The sequence below is a fragment of the Choloepus didactylus genome, chromosome 7, assembly GCF_015220235.1.
Source record: "Choloepus didactylus isolate mChoDid1 chromosome 7, mChoDid1.pri, whole genome shotgun sequence".
Classification (NCBI taxonomy): Eukaryota; Metazoa; Chordata; class Mammalia; order Pilosa; family Megalonychidae; genus Choloepus; species Choloepus didactylus.
This window is the reverse complement of record NC_051313.1, coordinates 16,008,260-16,026,390: the sequence shown is the minus strand read 5'-3', so window position 1 is coordinate 16,026,390 and position 18,131 is coordinate 16,008,260. Positions and strand designations below refer to the sequence as shown.

The 18,131-nt window shown below is 40.6% G+C and overlaps 1 pseudogene; it reads left to right on the top strand.

Moving 5' to 3' along the window:
• The window catches only part of LOC119540478, a 256,014-nt pseudogene that overhangs the window by 4,875 nt on the left and 233,008 nt on the right, over window positions 1-18,131 (top strand).

Here is an 18,131-nt window from a genome sequence, read left to right as displayed (position 1 = left end):
TCTTTTGCTTCTGTATAGTATCCTTTGTAATCCTTTTCAAGCGGAAAGGGACAAAGTATGCCTAGTTGAATTCTCCCATGTGTGCCACTATGCCCTCCCCCACTTCAATAAACTCCTTAAGAATATGAAGCAGAAAGTAAGTGTCCTACAGGAATTATGGATAATATTCAATGAGAATACATAACAAGGAGAAATTTGATCTAGCTGGTTGCATACTTCTTGCACAATCATATCTACAGTATTTGCATTGCTTATTATTACCACCACATGCTTATAAACCCCAAATCAGGATCTTTAGTTTCTCTTTCCTGAGGTTCAGATGCAAAGTATTTCAGTTCCCTAGACATATATTTGCTTGTATAGCCAAAAGGAAACAAAAACATAATTAAACTTGTTTTTCTCCAGTCCCTGCTCTACATCCTGAGAGTCAACCTTGATGCATTCTTCTTCTTAACTTTTTTTGTAAATTCACCTTCCTACTGCTCCTACTGCTGTTACTTTGATTTGGGAACTTATCATTTACGGTGGGGGTTAAACTCTCCTGCTTGGTGTCCCTCTGAGGGTCTCCATCCCTCCTGCTCCCCGCTACCTATTTTCCAGAGTGAGTTCCAAAGCCCAAATCTCTTCTCTTACTCTTTACTGGATTCCTGTAACCAAAGGTTAGGCTTCAAGCTTCTTAGTAAGGCCTGTGGACCTTTCCTCTCACTAATCCATCTTCACCTTTGATCTCTATACCCCTTAACCATCATGACCTATTTGCTCTTCTTGAAATGGATCTTCCTACTCTGTGATAAGTACTTCTGTATCTATGTATGAGATCTTGAATAACATCTAAGCCTTAGTTTCCTCATTTCATTTACTCTATAGGCAGCTGCAGGAGAAAATGCTTTGATTCATCCTACAAGGACTGGAGGGCTGCTGATGTGATGTGGGATACAAAGACCGAGTTGATTGCTGCTGGGATTTTGAAGGCATCTGTGTAGAAACAAGGATGGATCTTGAGCATAGGTTTATTAGGGTGCTGGTTGTGCTATCATAATGCATATCCAAATACCTGTATACAGGATCTGTTATTATCATTTCCCCCTTCCAGTCCTAACCACACAGACCACACTTTATGTAATTGAGGCTGAGGGATAACAGTACACAACACATGGAATGCTACATAACTATGTAAGTTTTCATTAAGCTTTTCTGTGGCTTAAAGTTAACCATCTCATGTAGCTTCATCTGCAATGGTTCTCAAAGTTCAGTGTTGTCTTAGTTTTTCAGGCCTGCTGTAACAAAGGACATAGGTTAGCTGGCTTTTACAACAGGAAATTATAGTCTCAATCAATGTGTTGGCTGGGTCACACTTCTTAAAGAGGATAATCCATTCTGGCCTCTTCTCTCACTTCTAGTGGGTGACACACAATCCATGTATCCCTTAAATTGTGGAGGCAGAACTCAAACTCTGCCTTTGTCATATGGCTGCATCTCTTTCTGTCTCTGTTTGAATTTTCTCTTTTGTAAGGACACCAGTTATATTGGATTAGGGCCCAGCCTCATCCAGGTTGGTGTCATTTTCACTAACATCATCCCCAAAGATCCCATCCACACTGACAGGAACAGGTGTTGTTAGAACTTGGCCACGTCTTTTTGGGGAAACTATTCTATTCATAGCAGTCTGCCCCATTGACATCAAAAAGCCATGTGCTTCCCATATGCAAAATACATTCACCCCCATCCCAAATACCTTAAGCCATTTCAGTGAGAAGTCTAATGCCAAAAGCTCATCTAAATTAGTTACTCATATGGTGCAACATGGGGGCAAAATTCTTCTCCATCTGTGGACCTAGAAAACGAGTGATCTGCTTCCAAAATACAATGGTGGGAGAGGCATAGGATAGATGTTCCCATTCCAGAAGGGAAAACTTGGAAGGCAAAAGTCCCAAACAAGTCCCAAGTAAGTCTAAGACCCCACATGGCAAATTCCCTTAGCGTTTCATTACGTTTGAAGATCTCAGAGTAATCTGTGACTTGATGCTTTGTCCTCCAGGCCTTCTAGATCAGTAGCCTCATTCTCTCCACCATCACCACTTAGGTAGTGATCACATCCTCCCCAATCACAAGGTAGTGGCCATCTCCTCCCAAAACTCTGAGGTGGTGGCCTGACCCCCTCTGAGCCCCAGGGTTGGTCTACACCCTTTGCCTTAGGGCCAGATTTCTCCATTCATCTTTCTTATCTTGGTGTCGGTCTTTCTTCATTCCATCAGTTCTCTGTCCCTTTTAATCAAGGCTAGTAATGCTTCTGCTGATATAAATGCCCCAAACATTATCAGTTTTCTGTGTAATTCACTGGGGTAGGAGCCATCAGGCAAAATGGTCTTCTACAGATCTTGTCTGGATTTTTGCATCTCCATTCCTGACCTCTTCTGAGATGGTTGATTCACCCATGGGTCATTTGCCTTATCTCTTTAGCAAAGAGTTGGGCAGTCACATCTTTGTTTGCTAATACTCCAGAACATTTTATCTGCATACTAAGAATTTTCTAGATCATCAACTGCTGATTCCTTTCTGCTTAAAAGCTTTTTCTTCAGTTTATCTCTTTCACCTTGCATTTTATGATAAGCAGCAATGAGAAACTAGACTGTACCTTCATACTTTGCTTGGAAATCTCAGCTAAATATCCAACTCATAACTTAGAAGTTCTGCCTTCCATATGACATCAGAACACAATTTTACCAAATTCTCTCTCACTTTATAACTAGGTTCACCTTTCCTCTAATTTCCAACAGCACATTCATCATTTCCTTCTAAGCCCTCACCAGTTGTGGCCTTCACATCCATATTTCTACCAACAGTCTCTTCACGGCATTCAAAGCTTTCATTCTCAAGCGTCTCAAAGTTCTTCCAGCATCTACCCATACACACTTTCAAAGCCACTTCCACATTTTTAGTATTTGTTACAGTAGCACCCCACTTTCCACTACTAATAACTGCCTTAATTTGCCAGGATTCCTGTAACACCGTCCTACAGACTACTTGGCTTAAACAACAGAAGTTTATTTTCTCACAGCTTTGGAGGTTAGAAGTCTGAAATCAAGGTGTCAGCAAGGCCACACTTCCTCTTAGGAGGAGAATCCATTTCCCGGTTCTCCCCTGCCTTCTGCTGAGGGGCTGGCAGTCCATGGTGTTGCTTGGCTTGTGGTGGCACAACTCAACCTCTTGTCTTCCCCATGACTGTATCTTCTCTGTCTCCGTTTGTGTCTAATTTTTCCAAATGACATCAGTCATATTGGGATAGAACCCCTTTAATCTAGGTTGGCTTCATCTTAACTAATAACATCTTCCACGATCCACCATCCAAAAGTTCACACTCACAGGACCATGGCTTAGGACTTCAACATCATGGAAGGGAACAGCTCAATCGATAACAAGGGAGTGTAAGAATCACTTGGAAACTTGGTGATTCTTGAAGATTCTGATGCCCATGCTCCAAATGCTAAAATATAGGAAATGCTGTTCTCTTGGTGGAACAGTTTGCAATGTTCAGTTCCCTAAGAGATCAGGAAAGGGGGTCTAGTGAAGAGTCAAGTTTGGAACAGCAGAGCTACTTATGTTCTCTGCAAAGGGCAGGGGAAGGGATATTCTCTTTTCCAAATCCTCAAATATCTCTTCTTCTTAAGAGAAAATGTGGGAATTGAATTCTGCACAATTTCCAAACCCAGCAACCACTTAGTTAATCTGCTTTAGTCACTGCTTCCTAGCAGGTGGCAGAAGGAAGCAGGCTACGCCAAGCCTTTTGCTGTTTTTAGCAACGGGATTTATTTAAACTAATCTCGTTATCAAGCATAGAGCCTGGGAGAAGACAAGAGTTCCTGCAAGGTAGACCAAGCAGGAGCTTATGAAGCCGCGTTTCTCTTTGCCATCCATGCTAATGAAGAAAAGTGGTGGAGAGCCCAACTTTTGGTATTATATATATTCTTTTATGCATGGAGATAAATCGAGAAATTGACCATATTACAACAATCTATGGAGAAATGCTGAAATTTATCTTTTCCCTTTTTGATACTTAAAATGAATTTAATGCCCATTACCAAATTGTGTGATTTTACAGCTCGACTATGGACATGCCAGGCATTTCGCTGTGGGGAGAGCAGGCTGACGGCCCACCTGTGCTCCTGCGCCGCCGACTGCCTGCAGAGGGGGGACTGCTGTGTCCACTACAGGAGCGTCTGCCGAGGTGAGTGGGGGGTGTCGGCCCGCTTGTCTCGGAGCTCAGGGACCCTTAGAGCTGGCCGAGGCCGCAAGAGGTAAAACAAGTCAGGGAATCTTAAGCCGCCCCACGCGTGTTTACTGCAGGAGAAGCGTGGTTTGCGCGCGGTGGAGGAAGGGCGCCCACAGCCCAGATGTCACAGAGAAGGAGAGAGGCAGCTCCACATTCAGCCTTCAGGCGCCGACTCTTCCCGTCCAATCACTGTGCAGCTTACAAAGCCGCGCTGCTCTCTGCCATCCCTGCTGGGGAGGAGAGTGGTGGAGCGCCCCCTTCTGGGTAGGGGGTCCTCAGACCTCACAGGGGGTCCCGGATGCTGGGGGGCGGGGCCTAAAGGTTAAACCTCACTAAGTATCAGTCTTTGTGCCAGTGCTGTTACTGTAGACACAACTTCCGCCTTCGTGGTTAAATGGCTGATGGAGGACCTCAGAGTCAATGCAGAGCCCGGAGTAGGACCCGGGGCATTCAGTTCCTGATTCTGCTGGTTTGGGGGAGTTTACAAGTGGGGTAAATTTTTTTTTTAGAACATTGATCACTGAGAATATTCGATGAAACATGGAAAATGCTAATATGTACATGGCAACATAATTGCTTTCAGCTGGAATCCCCTTTTTCAGAACCCCATCTACAAGTGAGCCAATTTACACTTTAAATATTTTTTAGACCAAAAAAAGAGATTAAGTTGAATTTTGATTTTAAATTGGAGAGGAAAACATTGTGCTATCTATCAGTAGAAAATAAGGTTTGCAGCAGTAGTTGAATCCGTTTTTACACGAATGTAATTGCAAATCAGCTATAAAGGGCTATCTGAAAGAGAAATAAAGGCTTGAAATGTTACCTCCTTTCTTAATAACTGGCAATATGTAATAGTGACCTTTGTATCATTAGAAAAAAAATCCCTCTAAATTCACAAGGGTAAATATAGTTTCCAGTTTGCTTATCTCCCTATGGAGTGCACTGAGCACACAGCTTCTGGCCTTTACCTACCCTTCCCCACCCCAGTTTTATCACTCTTAATTTTTCATTTCAAGACTCAACCTCAGTTGAGTGGGTAAATTTTCCCACTGAATTCATTGCACAGATTGCTTGAATTTAACAGAAGAAAAGAAATTGTTATATGCAGTGCTGGAGTTCACTATTACCACAAATTGGATACTTTGGAGTGAATCCAGGCATTTGGTTAATTTTTTAAATAAATGTAAATGTTTTCTCTCTCTAAAGATTCACTTTATATTTTGTTAATGTGGAATTTTTAAAAAACTTTATTATAAATTTCTAACATATACAAAAGGAGAAAGAGTGGTACAATGTTTTCCCCATAACCCATCACCTGATGTTAGCACTTTTCAACTCATGACCATTCTTGTCTCATAAAGACAAATTGTTCCCAAAAAGAAGAAACATGACTCTCATATTGACATAAAAGGAACACGTCAAAGATTTATTAACTTATTAATGACATAACCGATTTAGATGTAAAGCTGGCTCAAGAGATTTGAAGAGACAATATGTATAGGCCTGAAGGAATTGTTGGAATATAATCGCTAAAACTGTAAACTTTGGTAGATAGAAGTGATTTGCATTTCTACAGGACAATCTTACTGAATTGCTGTCAGACAAGAATTAGTTTTATTGCTATCAGTTTTCTACAAGTTAAAAAAGGAATAGGAAATAGAAAACTAGGTAAATGTATACATACTCCTAGGTAATTAGATAATCCACAGGAGGATTTAAACAATTTCCAGCATGACATTAACAAGAAGTTTTGTGGTCAGTCACCCCTTTTGCCTATTTCCAAGTTTTGGATTTTTTTTTCTTTTCAAAATATACTCTTAATCCCCCCAAACCTTCTTCTTCTAATTTTATCTCAATCAAATCCCAGAGTTAGTATCATTTCTTTTGCGATATTTTTGGTATGTATGTAAAACAAATAAGGACTAAATCAAATTACAATACCACTAATACACCCAAAGACATCATTAACAAATATCATCATCAAATAATCCACTTAGTGATAAAATTTTAGTTTTGTAATTTTTTTGAAAAATGATTGTTTGAAGCAGGATACAATAGACTGCATACTCCAACTGGCTGATACAGTTAGGTCTTTTAAAAGTATAGCTGTCCCTCTTCCTCTCTTTTTCCCTTTGAAATTTATATATTACATAAATGGAGTCATTAGTCCTGCAAAGTTTTCCAGTCTGGGGCTCCTGATTGCATCTTTGTGAGTTATGCAGTTTATAGTTCTCTGTATTTCCTACAAATTGGTTATTAAGAGCCAGAGGTTTGCTCATATTCAGATGTGATTTTTTTTTTTTTTCTTTTTTTTTTGTGAGTAGATTTCATGGGTGGTGGTGTATATTTCCACCAGGAGGCATCTTGTGTCTGCTTGGCTCTTTGTTGTTTGGGATGTTAGGCTTTGATGCTCATTGGCTCGGTCCATTTGGTGTGACAAACGGGGGCATTCACATGCTATCATTTATAGTTCATTAATTAGCTGGAATGTTCTATCAAGAGAAACACACACAAAGTAAGAATTTTTTAGTTAAAATTTTTAAAATGTGTTTCTTACACCTTCTCCATTTGATATCAATTATTCTCACTGACAATTTTTTAACTGCGTTCTTTTCACTCTAGGTGGTACACCTCTATTTATTAAACCCATTTATTTTAGCGGTTGGAAGAAATTGCCCTTGAGGAAAAAAAAATATTTTTTTTTTTAAAAAAAGATGATGATAAATTCATCCTCTTCCAGCTAAAGGAATTCCCTTTCTTTTTCTTGGTCAAGATGGGTTTCCTGTTACTCACTTAGTGCAGTTTACAGATCTCTGCCAAGTCCCTAGAGCCTATGTCCTTGCCCAAATGGGAAAGAGAACTTAATGTGTTCTGGAAGAATTTTAATCATTGGAGTAATGCATATTAAGTAGTTCAGGAAGATTTTGTCCACTGAACTTTCTTTTTCCTACCTATAGAGCAGCAGGCTAAAGAGTTTGAGCTTATGCTTTTCAGGAGAAACACCATGGGTGAAAGAAGCATGTGGCACAGCCCAGCAACCTCAGTGTCCAGAAGGGTGAGACCCACATGGGGGTTTTGTCCTCCTTTACCAGCTGGCACGTGGGAGTGTGGCTGAGAGACAGGGTGGCATCTCAGTGGCTCTGTTTCCATTTCAAACCAGGGAAGTTGACAAAGATTAGAATCCTTGTGGCTTCCACATTTTTACAGAGTTTTGATTTCTTTATCCTTTACAAAGCACTTTTATATTAATTTATTATATTCATGGTTTTTAATAATGTTCTGGTTTGCTAAAGCTGCCATTTTGCAAAATATCAGAAATGGACTGGCTTTTATAAAGGGGATTTATTCGGTTACAAATTTACTGTTCTAAGGCCATAAAAGTGTCCAAAGTAAGGCATCAACAAGAGGATACCTTTACTGAAGAAAGGTTGATGGTGCCCGGGACACCTCTGTCAGCTGGGAAGACAGGTGGCTGGCGTCTGCTGGTCCTTTGCTCCTGGATTCTGGTTTCAAAATGGCTTTCCCCAAAATGTCTCTGGGCTTCTGTCTCTCTTAGCTTCTTTCTCTCAGCCTCTGTGAGTCCTTGCTTATTCTCTCAGGTGCTTCTCTTTAAGTGTCTGGGGGCCCTCTCTTAGCTTCTCTGGGGCAAACGCTGGGCTTCATCTCTTAGCTTAGCATCTCCAAACATCCTTCTTTCACCATCTCCAAACATCTGTGTCAGCTCTTAGCTTCTCTCCAAAATGTCTCTAGCAGCTTTTCTGAGCTCCTTTTCTCCATGAACTCTCTCTTAAAGGACTCCAGTGATCTAATTAAGACCCACCCTGAATGGGCTGGGCCATATCTCCATGGAAATAATTTAATCAAAGTTCTCACCCTCGGTTGGGTGGGTCACATCTCCATGGAAACCTTCAATCAAAAGCGTGCTCCCAAAAAGACTGGATTAGAAGATCATGGCTCTTCTGGGGTCCATACATAACAGTTCCAAGCCAACAAATAATGAACTTACAAAATTGGCAGAAGCATTAAATACTAACGTTTTATGACCGATCCTATGATTAGGACTGGAAATGAGGTGGGAATTCTCTCATAGGAACTCATTTCTAGTCACATACTAGTGCCTCAAACTTACTCTTCCTGAGGGTCTGGAGGAAAGGCTGGTCCACAGAAGGTCTGCTGATGACAGGTGGGCCTGAGGGATGAGCAAGTGGGCCTGTGTCAGGCAGGCAGGGCTGAGCAGCACAGGAAGTCCCTGTCCCCAGGTGCCTCCAAAACAGATTCCTGATTGTAGCTCCTCCCAGGTCCTTGCCCAGCTCTGGAAACTTGACCCGCCCCAGTTCAGAGTCAGGTGGCCTTCCTTCCCCTCCAGTTATTCTCCTCCCCTTCAGCCACTTCACTCTTCAGGTTTGAGTTGGATGCCCTCCTATGTACTTGAACAGCTTTGTTTGTGAAAATGTGCCCTGGCAGCACTGTGGCAGCTAGTTAGCAGAGGTAGGGAGGGGATGATAGAAAAGAGGTGTGCTGGATCCTTAACCCCACTTTTGATCCCACAGATGTTTCGACTTTGTCTTTTAGGCTGCAAGGATATTTTGATATTTAAGAATATAAAACTTTTAATAAGAATTAAGCCAATGATTTTTATTCTTAAATCACCTTTTTAAAATGCAGACTGCATTAGGGCAGTTTGCTTTCTTGATCAATTTTCTACCCATTGCTGTTAAAATATTCCTGATTTTTAGTTTTTAAGTGAGGTATGGTTTATATACATGGAAATGTACACATCTTAAGTGTACAGATTAATGTGCTTTGGAAATGCTTAAACCTGTGTAACCCACACCACTGGCAAGGTACGACCAGAAAATTTCCATCTTCCCATAGAGATGCCTCAGGTTCCTTTCCATTGACCCTCAGAGGTAATCAGTCTTCTATTTCTATCCCTGTGGGCTCCTCTTCTAGAACTTCAGGTAAATGGAGTCATACCACATATTCCCTTTGCCTGGCTTGTTTTGCTCAACCCAACGATTTTTAGATTCACAAATGTTTCTGCAAGTATCATATCTTTCATATGGGCTCTTACATAGTGCATTTTCCTTGGTTGAAACAGTGCCATTCTCTTCCCTTATTAGTTCTGTATATGTCCTTTAGGGCTCAACTTACGTGTCACATCCTGGGAGAGCTCTCACTGTACAAAGATTGAGTTTGATGTCCTCCTATGTACTTGAATAGCTCCCTGTGCTCAAATCTAGTCCTTAAGGGATCTGGTTTACTCCTCAATTTGCTCTCCCAGATTGGGATTCGTAACTCCTTTGTGTCTTTATTCTCAGCATCTAGCATAATTATGGACTCAGCTGTGTGTTAAGTGAATTATTCTACAATTAAAGCTCATTCTGGGAAACCAATAGACTTCAGTTCTCTCGATTCTCCTCTAGTTCTTTGATAATGTGGAATTAGATGGCAATACTGACATTTTTTTCTAGCTCTTCTCAAGTGCATTGAAAAAATTGAAAACAATTTTATCTTATTTTTCTTTCTAAACTTTTCTTTATAGTCATGTTAGGTACTTTTTAAAAAATCTAAAGACCAATTCTAATCAAATTTCTTGGAAGGTATATTTTTGTGGAAAAAAACTCAGATGTGAAATAGCGCTAGTACTGTTCTAGTCAGTGTTCTCTAGGGAAACAGAACAAACAGGAGATACCTGTAAATATTATAAGATTTTATAAAAGTTTCTCACACAACTGTGGGGATGCAAGAGTCCAAATTTTGTAGGGCAGGCTGCTGCAAGCTGGCAACTCCAGTGAAGGTTTCCAGTGAATTCTCCAGGGAAAACCAGCTGGTTGAAGTAGAGATGAAAGTTCTCTCTTCTGATTGCTGAAGTCATCACTTCTCCTTTTACAGCCTTCAACTGACTGTATTAAACAACTTTCCTTGCTGAAGACACTCTCCTTAGTTGATTGTAGATGTAATCAGCCATAAATGCAATCAACTTATTGATGATTTAGTCCACAAAATGTCCTTGCAGTGACAGTTAGGTCAGTGCTCGCTTGACCAGACAGCTGGGCACCATTACCTGGCCAAGTTGACACATGAAGCTAACCAACACAAGTACAGACTTGGAAATGTTTTCTCTTGCATATTTGCTTACATGCATTGCATTTGGAATTTAAAATAAATGTATTGTGTCTCTATCTGCTATTCATTATAGCCTCAAACTGGTAAGTACTCAAAATGCCAATCAATGGTATAATGGATAAATTCCTTTTTACTTGTTCACTGAAATACTAGACAGCCACAAGAATGAATAATTTACAACTGTGTGCAACAATATGTATAAATCTCCCAAACATAATGTTGAGCCAAAGATGACTGAAGCAGGAAAATACATGCTGTATGATTCCATTTGTATCTAAATAGAAGTATAAAAACAAGTAAAACTAATCTATGCTGTTGGAAGTAAAGATACTGACTGGTTTGCAGAGTTGAGTGATTGGAAGAGAGTATAAAAGGCCTCTGGGGTGTGGTCATAATTGGTTTCTTGATCTAGATGATGGCTGCACAGTGAAGATCAATTAGTGAAAAATCATCAAACTGTACGTTTCTGAAATGTGTACTTTCCTGCATAATATTATACAATTAATTACATTAAAGAAAGTGGGGGGCATGCAACTGGAGACCATGAGAAAAAAAGATAGCCATTAGCTATAACTCAAAATTTACCTTCCATTATTTTTGCTTCAATATTGGTCTAAAGAGAGATTTCAGTGCTTCCAAGGATAATATTAGTATTGCAGGATATTAGGGCAAAAAGTAAAAGAAGTTAATTGTTTTGAAATTTAGACTTTAGAATATTGTAAGTTGAGCTAGAATTTTGAAATTATGTATATCAAAAATATGATAGTATAATTATAACTTTTATCACATGTGAGTCTGAGATTTGAATTCAGTGAGTATTTTGCTTGGCTCCAGTTTGGTCCAGCTTCTTAGCCCAAGCCAGGGCTACACGAGGCTGCAGGGTAGAATCCCACCTGTTGCCCTGTTATTGCCCAACTTGCATGCCTCTGACCTCTATCGTAAAATGACATTACTTAGCTCTATGTATAACTGCCATTGTAAGTTATTAAATACATTTTGGGTGAAGCAATAGTTCTAATATGACATGTTGTAATGAAGCGTACTGGGTGAGTTGGGGCTGAGGTTTTGAGAGCTGAGCAACTGTGCAGGGTGAAATAGCCAGTAAAGCATGAAGCAGAGACTTGAACTCATGGCTGTCTGAGATCAACAACTTCCTTTTCCTCAGCAGCATGCTGCCTTCCCACACAGACTCAGGGACAGAGCAGTTTCACACAGGGCGTCCCTGTATGTTGTAGATACCAATGCCAAGGAATAAACAGAAATAAAGAAATTTGACCAAGGTCATTTGTACCCTAGAACTCAGAGGGTGGCAGACCTGAGAGTTGAACAACTGAATATTTTACGTATCACTTATTTTTTTTTAATATTGTGCATTTTTGGTAGGATTACTAACATTCCAGAAGTACTGGCTGTTAAGGGGAGATAAATTTTAAAAAGGGGAAGGAAACCTTGACCCATAACTATTTTCTTACTGTATTTCCTAAGCATTTTCTAATTTAGAGAGTTGTACGTAGTACAGAAAAGTGCTTTTCTTTTTTTTTGTTGAATCATATTTTTTAATTGTAGAATATAACATATATAGAAAGAGGTGATAACTTTCCAAGTACAATTTAACAAGTAGTTAGAGAGCAAATTTCAAAGAATGTTATGGGTTACAGTTCCACAGTCTCATTTATTTGCTTCCTGTGAAATAGAGCATATATGCAGAAAGGTAATATCTTTCAAAGTATGATTTGACAAGTAGTTATATAGGAAACTTCCAAAAATGTTATGAGTTACAGTACCATGGTTTCAGTTATTTCTTTATTGTGAAATATCACATATATACAAAAAGGTGATAACTTTCAAATTACAATTTAACACAATCAAAATAATGGACCAATTTTTTGTTTCCCATCTTCAGGTTTGAGCTGCCACCAATTTTTTTGTGGTCCGTGGATGGCTTTGGAGCTGAATATTTGCAAACATGGGCACTTTAGTGCCAAATATTAATAAACTGAGTAAGTCTTCTCCACCCTGAGGCATGCCATAGGTAACAGGACACCTTACTGGTCCATCTCTAGATGATGCCCCTTCCTTTCTCACCTGTGACTTTAATGGCCTGTCTTAGCCCAGGTCATCTCAAGATCCTGGTGATGTTACCCCAGGGTATGTATTTTCAGTGGGGAGTGTATTTTCAAACTTGTTGGCACCTCCTTCCTGTTTTGCTAACATATTCATCTTTTTGTTTGTTTATTGTGATTTGTTTTGTATTTGGATATAATGTCTGTCCTATGGAAATCTGGTCATGTATACTGGCATAAAGTGGCATCTGTCAGAACTGGGTTTTGGGTCTTGAGCAGGAGACAGAGTCCTGTGGGAGGGAGTCGGGGCAGACTGGACGGTCAGCACATGCAGAAGCTCCAGCAGGTGAGAGGTGGGGGGTCTAGTTCCATTTGGGAAGAGGTTGGCTCCTCCCTGCCCTGCAATTCCTCTTTCTTTCCCCTTCTCCCAGGCTGTCTTCAATCCCCAAGTCCTCAAACTTCCTCTTTTTTTCCCTTCCAAATTATTAAAATATAGCTGTTTGACCATGAGTTGGTCAATTGAGTTTTTTGAGCTCCAGTTTCCTCACTGGGAAGTTGAGTTGAGTGGATCTAATGATTTCTACTGTCAGTTCCTAATCTAAAATTCCAAGAATCTAGAAAGCAGTTAACATAAGGCACCCTGTGTCTTCAGCTTCTCCCTCAGTCCCTGAGGCAGATCTTTAATAATGTGATTAGGAGTTCCGGGGTCCAGACAGAACTGGATCCAAATCCAGGAGCTCTCACTCACTGCTGAGTTACTTGGCCTGGGAAGTTAATGGGCAGCTCTCAGTTTCCGTTTCCTTATATGCATTTCATTGGATAATCTGGATATCAAATCCTATGTCCAAAAGGGAGTTTAATTAGTCAGACTGAGATGAACCCCCTTTGAAATAGAATTATTTGATTTGCCCATTCCATTGAGAGTTGGAAATGAGACCATGAAAACTGGGCTATTGAGAGCTTTCCCTTTTCCAAGGTTTCAAATACTTTTCAGTCACCCATATAGCACCTCAGTTCTCAAATGAGTAGGGACATCACCAGCTGGCCCTACCAAGGCGAATCGGGGCTATTTGTGTCTAGGTGGCCCACATAAGAGCAGTCTTGGTAAGAGTTAGGATTAGACCCACGGGGCCTCACCAAGAATGGACGCCTTGAGGTGAGGTGTGGCCAGCAGGCACCACTGCTGAGGAAGTCCAGGGCCCATCTTCAGTGTCCATGAAGCAGCCTGGGTGGCTGCAGTGGTTGTGATTTCTGAGCATGAACTGCCCCCACAGGCACTAAGTCATACAGGTGACCACAGAGCACACCAGGATGTGGCTGCCAGACTCGCGCTCTAGTGAGAAGGGAAGACACTCCCTTGTCTCTGTGTGGGTGATGACAGACAAGGAAAGCCCAGGTTCACCTTCAGGAAATTGTCCTGTGAGACAGAGGTGCTTGGGCCTGGACTGGACGTCAGGCTTCCTGGAAAGGTAGGTGGGAAGCTGGGTATCCAACAAGACTAGAAGGAGCAGGTAGACAGCAAAGACCCAGACAGGCCAGGTGGGTGGAGCGTCAAAGGTGAGAGCTGGTGCAGTCGGCATTATTGAAGAGTGGAAACCTGAAATTCCCCACAGCAGGTGCCGTGTGCTCTCTGCCCTTTGCATCCTTAAAGAAGAAAGAATGTGCCAAGGTTGGGGATTGGAGTCCCAACGTTGCTGATATTGTTGATTTCCTTGTGTGCAGGAAATCAAACAGGCTAATAATTTGGGTAAGCTTTCCAGGAGGGGATTCTACTAAACTCTACACAAAATGAAAAATGCCAGTTTTGAGCCTGTGTACAGTGCTGAGTGGTTGGTCGTGTTTGTACTTCGTAGGAATACCTTACTTAATCATATTCATTATGCCCTTCCTTATAAGAATTTCTTGAAGACTGTGTTGAAGTTTTGATCTGTACATTCTTTAGCTGCTTCACCTGCTCATCCATTTAGTTCCTTCTTTTTTTTTAATTCAATTTATTGAGATGTATTCACATACCACGCAGTCATACAAAACAGATCGTACATTCGATTGTTCACAGTACCATTACATAGTTGTACATTCATCACCAAAATCAATCCCTGACACCTTCATTACCACACACACAAAAATAACAAGAATAATAATTAGAGTGAAAAAGAGCAATTGAAGTAAAATAGAACACTGGGTGCCTTTGTTTGTTTGTTTGTTTGTTTCCTTTCCCCATTTTCCTACTCATCCATCCATAAACTAGACAAAGGGGGGTGTGGTCCATACGGCTTTCCCAATCACATTGTCACCCCTCATAAGCTACATTTTTGTACAATCGTCTTCAAGATTCTTGGGTTCTGGGTTGTAGTTTGATAGTTTCGGGTATCCACCACCAACTACCCCAATTCATTAGAACCTAAAAAGGGTTGTCTATATTGTGCGTAAAAGTGCCCACCAGAGTGACCTCTCGGCTCCTTTTGGAATCTCTCTGCCACTGAAGCTTATTTCATTTCCATTCACATCCGCCTTTTGGTCAAGAAGATGTTCTCCGTCCCACGATGCCGGGTCTACATTCCTCCCCGGGAGTCATATTCCACGTTGCCAGGGAGATTCACTCCCCTGGGTGTCTGATCCCACGTAGAGGGGAGGGCAGTGATTTCACCTCCATTCCTTCTTAAAGCATAGTGATATAATTCATATGTTTATTCCACATATCTTCAGACTTTTTTTGGTTGGTGTTTACCTTTAAAGAAACAGTTTTTTAAAAAGTGAAATATGCACAGATTAAAAATTCTGAAAAAAATTAAAGGGAAAATAGTAAATTAAATAAATAAATAAAACCTTCCCATCTTCCCAGGTTTCCTCCATAGATAGAGGCAGTCACTCTTGTGAGGTATTGTGTGTCCTTCCAGAAATATTCTACTTGGGTTTAATCTGGATTGCTGATATCTGTAAGAGAGAATGGTAGAAGAAGTCTTGCTACCTGGAGGGTGATCCCCAGTAGCTCTGGTTCAGAGCCAGGTCACCCCAAATGGCTGATGCAGTTTGCAGATTGCTCAGGGTGTGGCCTGTATAGGGCATCCTAAGAAGGGCAGTGTCACGTTTCCACAACACAGGCAGCTTAGTTTGTATTTCATTATACCCTGTGGCTTTAGGTACTTAAGAATTTCAGTTTGTCACCCATGTTTCAAGAAAATAAAAACAGAACCTGGCTTTATATCTCTGTTCATTGTCTGATTCTTTTCCTTCACTTAATTCTTTCAGTTATGTAAGTGGGTTTATTTTTATATTCTTACCATAGAATTTCTAGACAATGTTAAATGTGTCCATTCCTGACTGGGGACCAGTGTTATTTTGTAGTGGTATTGACTAAATAAGAGAAAAGTTATTTGACTCCTAAATTAAGGATCAAGTCCTGGAGAAGTTTTCAAAGTCGAGTTCATTGGGATAATCTGGGGTGCCAGTTAAAAACATAGATTTTTGAGAGCCCCTTTCCTCACCTCCCACTCCTCCATTAGAGAGACCTATTTGGTAGTCTTGATGTGGAGTCCTAGAAGAGTCTGAAGAATTTCTTGGGGCCCCTTGGAAGCCCCGAGCTAGCGGATGGGATGGAAACCATCTCCAATACCCTCGCCTTGGGGAAGAAAAACATCTATTGTTCCCAATTGAACAGCTTTTTACTTTCTGGACAACTACAATTTCACTTTTTGTTTCCGCTTAAATAGAATGTATGACAGTGAAATACTCTTTTAGAATTAGAGACGACAGGATTTCTGTATGGAGAATTACTTACCCTTCCCTGTTGCAGAGGAAACTACATGCTCCAGTGGTTCTCACCTCTCAGAGCAATTAGAGAAAATTGATGCCATGCTTTGTGGAAACAGATCACAGGAAACTTCATTGATCAAATGAAACTGTACTGAGAATAATAAGCTGTAGAGTTAGTTGTTTTGTAAACATTACTGCATGACATGGGCTGCTGTACTTAGGCAAGTCAAATCCCTTTGAGTTTTGTAAACAATTAGTTCTCTTTTGTTGTGTTGGTTATCTTAGGCCTAGATGCAAATACTGTATGGAAATTCTTATTGTAGTGACCAGGGTTGGAGGAGGTGAACAGCAAAATAAATAAAGCCACAGAGTATAATTTAGGGTACATTTAGTTCAGGATCGGCAAGCTATTCCCAGAGCCAAATCTGACCCACTTCCTGGCTGTTTTTATTCAGCTTACCATGTGCTAAGAATTGTTTTGTGTTTTAAAATGGTTGAACAAAAAATAAAAAAGAAGAAGGAAATTAAATGAAATTCAAATGACAGTGCCTATAAATAAAGGTTCACTGGAACACAGCGGCTAGCTGCTTTGGGGCTATAATGGCTGAGCTGAACAACTTGCAGCATAAAGTCTGCAAACCATCTGGCCTTTCACAGACAAAATTTTTCAGACCCCTGATTTAGCATGCTCCTCTCTGAAATTCCTTGGATAGGAGAAACTTTAGTGGTCAGAATTTCAACCTCTTTACAACTTCAGGCCACTCATTAGTTCGTTAGCTAAATCTCTGGGGTACTTTCATGTTCATATTTTTGGTTATCCAAAAAACATCTGAGGAAGAAACAACTTCCTAATTTCTGACCATACTTTTTTGCAGAAACATGTGGAATTCATTCAGAATACTTGAGATCTGTCTACCCAACCCAAACCTTCCCAAATCATTACACTATTGTCATGGTAAGTGCTCGGTGCAGCGGCAAGACCACAGCCCCTGGCTGGCCACTGCCCACGCCTACCATGCCCAGGCGGGCCCTGGCCGGACCCCAGACCCCAATTCATGGCCACGTGGTCCCCCCTGTGCTTTCTCGGGTGGCAGCAGCGTCCCAGCACGCAGCCCACGCAGCGGAGCGAGCTCTCAGCATCAGGCCAGTTCAGCCTCTCGGATGTGACAAATCCTATTTTCCCCCAGCCTTTGCACAGCCCTCATTGATCTGAGGGTCTGCTGGGAGCTGGTGGGCTCGTGGCCAGGCCGGCCACTGTGATGTGGGAAATTTCTCTCCTTCCTAGTCATTTCATTATAGTTAACCCAATGAAGGCTTTTGTTTCATAATAAATTCATATACAACTACATCTCTTCAGGTAAGAAACAAATTAAGTGAATTCTTCTCAGTGAATGGGAAGATGAAGATGTTTTCAAACACTAGTCAGTCTTCATCACTCTGCTTCTGTTTATAAATGGAATGATCAAAATGAGCTCAAAGGAAAATTAAGTTATTCAGGATTCACAGGTTCAGAACACATCCTGAAGAGTCCTCTGCCTCAGCCTTAATCTTCAAAGGGGGTTGTCTCTTTACACTTTGCTCTTTACTCTTTTATTACCATGGAGCAGAAACTATAACTTATTTAAATTTTAACACTTAAGTAATTTTATTCACATTCAGAAATATTTCTGAACATTTGTATGTGTGCATATATATATTCACACAGATATATATAAATAAATTATATATAAGTATTATAGAGTTACGTTATGTATACATGTGTATATGTATATGTGTGCATACACACATATATAAATGTTCTGAAATAAGCCACCCTAAATTTTATCTAAACATATTACAACTACATGAGATATACTAACTTCTCAAAGAAAATGTGTGGAATGACTGAATGAATATGTGTGATTGGATTGATGGAT